Source organism: Epinephelus moara, chromosome 6 (assembly GCF_006386435.1).
Source record: "Epinephelus moara isolate mb chromosome 6, YSFRI_EMoa_1.0, whole genome shotgun sequence".
NCBI lineage: Eukaryota > Metazoa > Chordata > Actinopteri > Perciformes > Serranidae > Epinephelus > Epinephelus moara.
Window position 1 is genome coordinate 21,392,244 of NC_065511.1, and position 6,350 is coordinate 21,398,593.

The 6,350-nt window shown below is 41.1% G+C and overlaps 1 protein-coding gene across 1 annotated transcript in view; it reads right to left on the reverse strand.

Annotated features, from left to right (window-relative positions):
* The window catches only part of LOC126391789 (chemerin-like receptor 1), a 4,041-nt gene extending 3,429 nt beyond the window's left edge, over positions 1-612 (reverse strand). The window contains exon 1 of the mRNA XM_050046727.1: positions 507-612. The gene's annotated coding sequence lies outside the window, so the exon portion shown is untranslated. The remainder of the gene's footprint in view (positions 1-506) is intronic.
* Positions 613-6,350: the final 5,738 nt, after the last annotated feature.

The following is a 6,350-nucleotide window of genomic DNA, read 5'->3' on the forward strand; positions in this document are numbered from 1 at the left end:
CCCCCCCCCCCCCCCCCCCCTTCACTTATGTCAATTCTGCAAAAAGCCTCATAGAAGATGCTGTCCACACAGACATGACTGGCAACAGTCAGATCATAATAATAATAACATTTAGAGGAAAGTTTCCCAACTGCCTGTGTCTTTGAAACTTAATATTAAGGCTGAAAAACATCATTTACATCAGCGCACATATGAAACGGGAACTCTAGAAACCACACTATAACCACTACTGAACAACAGAAAGTGTTCCCACACTCTGTAGATACAGAATATGGGATATATATTGCGTATCTAGGCTTAATTAAAGGTTGACAGTATTTGCATTGTTAATTGCTCACAAAGACCTTTGTAGACTTCAAAGCGCAGCAGCTCTCAGACGATGCGGTTCAAATTCCAGACTGAGATGTTTGCCAGATCATGCAATATAACTGCAGCCTCATCAGATGCTTTTATTGTCTTTTTTTCCCTGAGTGAAAAGTTTTCAGAGGATAACAGAAGTACAGTACCTTCCTAAAAAGGGCCAGTCCTTCGAGGATGCGTCCGCTGCAAAAGCTACACCGGACCTGTCTGAGTAGTCTGTGGAAACCGTGGAGCTCTGATCCCTGACTCCTTAAATATGTGACGTCATCGCTCGCATCGAGGCGGGACCTCAAGATGCTCGCACCCTCCTCCTTTGAAGACTATTAAACCTCTTGCACTAGGCCTGTAGTCTGTAGTTTGGCACCATATGCAGTGCAGTTCAAGTAAATCCAAATCAAAACACAGATCTGGCTTCATTGATGGGTTACATATGCGTGGGTTACATAAATGCATACTGTGGATGTGTATATAATGTACAGACATTTAGTTATACAGAGTGATACATGCTTCTGTCTCAATAGCAGTTTTTATCCCTAATCTGAGGTCTGACGCAAAACTCCTGCAGAGACATGCCTTCTCCAAGCGATAGAGCCTTTGTCCTTTGGGAAAGTCCAAAAGTGAAAACACAGAGTAACCAAACAACTAAATGCATAAATTGTGGGTTGTTGAGATGAGTACTTGAGAAAGAGTGGAGCTGTGACTTCTCATGTGCAGTCGTGATCCTGCTGCGTAATGTGTTTTTCACTGTGTGGGTTGACCTCACGTTTGCTTGAGGTTAAGCGTGATTGCACTGTGTTGAATCGACATCTGAGCAAGTAGGTTACATATTTTTAATGTCCCATGCCTTCATCCTGCGGCACTATAAGAAAGTCACAGAAGCATCTGTCGATAATTTAGGGTTGCCGTGCAGTTTTATAAAATAGCAGGCTACTCCCTCTGTGCCTCTGTCCACTTGAAGCTGGACACATAAACAGCGGTGCCTCTGTAGAGTCAAACCTGCAAACAAATCAAACCTGCAGTCAGAGTTCATCTGTTTGAAGCACATTATTGGAATAGGGGCAATGTCAGATGACTAAATTATTTACACATTACCCATCTGGGCATCCACAGTTGGCCCCCATGTGGATCCCGGGTGCAATCCCACTTTAACCCCATTTGGGCAGGTGGGGCCTAGATGGGTCTTGCATGAATTGCCCAGTTAGGACCCACATAAGACCCTTACAGATCCCACTTAAAGCCCATCTGGGCATCCACGGTTGGTCCCCATGTGGATCCCGGGTGCAAGCCCATGATGGGGCCCACATTTGCCGCCCATGATGACCCCATATGGGCCCCACGTGGCATTGCTGGCTGGGCATTCATTCATTCAAACCTTTCTTAACAGGAAAAAAAATTAGGGAGCCCCTCATTTTCAGTGATGCCAAGCATAAACAAAGACATTAAAAACAACCAATAAGCAAACAAAGAACCTTCATGCATATCAATTAAAACAGATAAACTCATACAAAACAAGTAACAACAACAGCAATAAATGATCACTAAAAGTAGAAATACAGAGTGATTAACATGTTGTGGTGAAGATGTATCATTAAAAGCATTTACACTCAATTAAAACAAGATCAGAAATAAGGCATTTAAACAGCCTTAAGGGTGGCAGAGTGTCCAAGTTTAAGATCTTTTGCAGATTATTCCATGTATAAGGAGCACTGTAAGAGAATGACATTCTTCCTAGTTCAGTTCTGATTAAGAAAATGTGAAGCAACAGCCTATTCTGTGAGCGAGTAGCAAGATTATGTGGGATCAGAGTTAAATGGATGAAATATAGGGTGGAGGCATCTGCATCAAAGCTTTATAAATGAACAAATATCAATGCTGTTTTCGCCTCAGCCAAATGTGGCCAGCCAACCTTTCGGTAAAGGTGGCAGTGACTGGTGCTGTAAGAATCACCTGTTATGAACCTCAGGGCTGAGTCGTAGACAGCAGGCAGAGATTTCAGTGGAGAGGCCGTAGCTTTTCCTTATTTAACATCCCCATAATCAAAAAATACAGATTCTGGAATTATTTTTCTATTGACAAATAGTTTGAAAAATAGTTCTTACTTCTGTACAGAAGCCAAGTATCGTCCTCAAATTAGCAGTCAGAATTTCAATGTGGTGCTTAAAATTAAGACTGACTTCCAGCCAGGTACCAAGGTATTTACACTGTGGGACTCTCTCAGTGGATGTGCCATTTGCAGAATGAATATTGAAAGATTCAGAATGCGTAGCTTTGGTGAACAGAATCCATTTGGTTTTATCTGAGTTAAGTACTAACTTATGGTTATGTTATTGAAGTTGGAGCAAATTAATCAACGATCATAGACATTCAATTGTGCAGTTGTTGCAGAGCAATATAAAACTCTGCCATACACATAGAGATGCAATTTACAAGCAATATCATTTATGTAAATTGAAAACAGTATTGGCCCTAACATTGAGCCCTGTGGGACACCTTTAGTAATATTCAAATAATTGGAATGAACATCAACAATCTTTACACATTTTCAGTCTATTAGAAAGGTAGTTTTCAAACCACAGGCAGCTGAATCAAAACCAATACAGGAATGCTTCTGTAAAAGTAACTAATGGTGTGAAAAACCCTAGACAAGTCTATAAACAGAACAGCACAAGATATTTTGCTATCAAGGGCTAGTGCATTTGGTATCATTTAGATCCAGGGAGGTTGCAGATGTTGTACTGTGCATAGGCCTAAAACCAGACTGATAGAGAGTGAGTATTTTGTCATTTATTTGTCAGCATCATATTTTGCACTATTAATCTGATCTCTTTTGAAATTTGGAAACATGTTTGAAGTGCAGGTGCTATCATACTTGGAAATAAAGTGAGCAAAAACATGACTGGCAGTAGTCAAACCGTAAATATACTACAGGGTCTCCCACTTTTGCAGCTTAGTCATTTTCTGTAGTAACTTGAAACAAAATTGCTGCATGAACTCACGCTGCATGAAGTTAAAAGAGGAACTTCTTGGGATTGGATGGGATATTTTTGGTCACTCATCATTACACTGAAGCATGCATTCCTGAAACATCTGACATTTACAGGCAGAATGTGCCTAAAGGTGCATAAGTGTAGGTATCACGACAGAACGGGACAGGCAAACAACCGCAGACCTGATTGCAACCTTAAGACAAAAGGGAATTTATGTACCCACCCTTCAGCAAATCTGAGCTGTAAATCTGAGCAATTTCGTCTTTGAAAACCTGCCTGGCACATTCCTGCTGCTTTTGTACTCCAGATATATCTCAGTCTAGTTCTTAGAGCCCTGAAACTGATATCCCTTACAACAACATGGACCTATAGATTAGCTGAATAATTACAAGAGTTAAAAACTTTATTTTGAACAAATAACAAGCCAAACCAGAAGATTTGAGGGAACTGAAAAACATCCTAACTTGCTGTAAGTTCATGCAGTTTAAACAGGCTTTACATGGCAGCATGGACAAGAGGGAGTGTTGGCTTGAGAGGCTGAAAATCATTTTCCCCCTGAGTCCCCAGAGTGCAGCCCTACCTTTCAGTGGGGAAGAAATGTTTCATCTGAGATTGACTTCATGGTCATATTTCCTCCCACATGGTTCCTCTTTACTGTTGGTTTTCTGATCCACTACCCACACATTCGTACATCTGTATGACACGGTCCTGAGCTAATTTTTTTCTTTTCCTTCTTTTTTTTTTGTTTCAGAAGTTTTAAGTGGAAAATTGTAAAACATGATGAATGGACAGTTTCCACAATCTGTGTTTCCACACATTTCACGTGCGAACACGCTGGCACTGAGACAAGAATACCAGAGTGCAAGATGAGTTCTTGTTAAGTGTATGTGACTTGGTTTGACTCCTTGTAAAGCATCTTGATAAGCAAACTTTATCAACAGGTATTTAACAGATGTTGATAAGCGGTTGGCCAACAGAAACAAACTTGTCTGCACTGACGTGAATGTGTTGGCAAAAAAATTGTTGGAAGTTAAACTAAAAGACTTTTTTCCAGTAAGAGTATAAATCCATTCACAAAAAAATATATGCCAAATCAAAACTGCCTTCCAAAAATACAAAGTTAAGTTGCAAAAACAGATAAAAGCATAGGCGTATTGTGAGACAATGGGCCCCTGGGCACAGATATGCAAGGGGCCTGCATAGGAGCAGGACGTACAGACTTAATGGTAGTTTTGCATCTCTTTGTGGTTTTGTTGTGTCTGTTTGAGGTAATTTTGTGTCTCCTTGTGGATGTTCTGTGCTTCTTTTTCTAGTCATTTGTGTCTTACTGATATAATGTTGTGTCTTACTGAGGTAACTTTGTGTCTCTTTAACACAATTTTGGGTAATTTTATGCAGCATTGTAGTCATTTTTTGTCTCCTTGTGGTTGTTCAGTGTCTCTTTTTGGTTGTTTTGCCCATTTTAGTAGTTGTTTTGCAAGTCTTTGCAGTTCCTTATCTCTTTGTGGTCTCTTTGTATCTCCTTGTGGTTATTTTGAGTCTCTTTCCGGTTGGTATCAAGGCGTATTGTTTTGAGTGGCATTTTGCAAATGAAGGCCAGGGAGGCCCTCTGACACTCTGCGCCCCTCAGCCTGTGGCTAGTAGGCTCGTTTAGTAATCCACCCACGGATAAGAGCCATTTTTAAAGGTATACTATGCAGGATTGTCAGGTACTGTTTGTAAAGAGGTCGCCAATGAAAGTGAAAGTAAGAGCCAACTCCAGATTCACTCTCTTGTGGCAATTCACCTCACTATACTTGCGTTTTTTGGTGCTGTGCCCGTGAGATGCCTGCTGCTTACGGTTTGGCACCTGGTTGCAACCTGTTTTTTAAAGCCCACATATCGACGTTTGGTCATTGACTTTCCACATCGACATATGACATGCAAGGTACCCTGGGTGCGTTGGTCGTTGACATTCTTGGGGCCGTGTCAACTTCAGCCTCTAACATGCATTGTCTGTTTTCAAAATACACCTCTATTTTTATGGGAAATGTACAGGTTGCATATGGTCTCTATCAAAAAATATGCATTGTGACGGTTAGACATATTTTCCTTCAACAGCAAATGCACATAGTTACATTTAGCCAACATACGCATGTGGTTGGGTTTAGGTAACAAAAGCACGTGGTTAGGTTTTGGAAAAAAAAAACAAGGTTTGGATTAACAATCTTACAAGAAGTGAATACCGGCCTCCCAGATGAAAGTCAATGGTTGCTGGATCCATCCACCACCGCTCCCACTTGCCCCACTTGAACTTTTCGCCCCCTTAACTGGCGTTGGTGTCCTGTCATGTTTCCCCCTGACGCCGCTGGGTGCCACCACACAATAACAGCAACTGGCTGCAGGTCATGCTGATGTGAAAGGACGGCTTTTATCACTGCCCAAGTGCCAATATTTGACAACTTTGGATTGAAACCAAGTTGCCCGAGCTCACCTGAGAGCTGAGGGGGACACAGCCATAAAAAACCAAACACAGAAAATAAGAAGAAAATAAGAATATACACACTTCTTGTGGGTCAAAAGTGATGACTTGGAGGAATTATGTCTGTATGAGTTTATACATTGTTTCCTTGGGAAATCCTGCATAGTGAATCTTTAACATTAATAGTTTGATAGTTATTTCCTTGAGTGCACAATAGAAAAAACAGAGAGTGATCCCTTCGAATAATTTACTTAAAAACAGGTAAATCAGATTCTAAATAAGGAGCATCTCAGAGGCTTTGGTGATCTACACTACAACAGTTTTTCCCACAATGAAAAACAATGAGGCTAAAAATCTTGAACTGATCACATTCACATGGTGTGGGCTGCTAAAGCCTACCCAACCCTAAAAAGCTGAGTCCCCCACTAATGTACACACACACCACACAGGAACTATGTCCTGCCAATATCCCAGATGTGAGGGGGAGGAAGGAAGGAGAGAGAGAGTGAAAGAGTGAGAGACACTGCATGTGTCTCTGTATA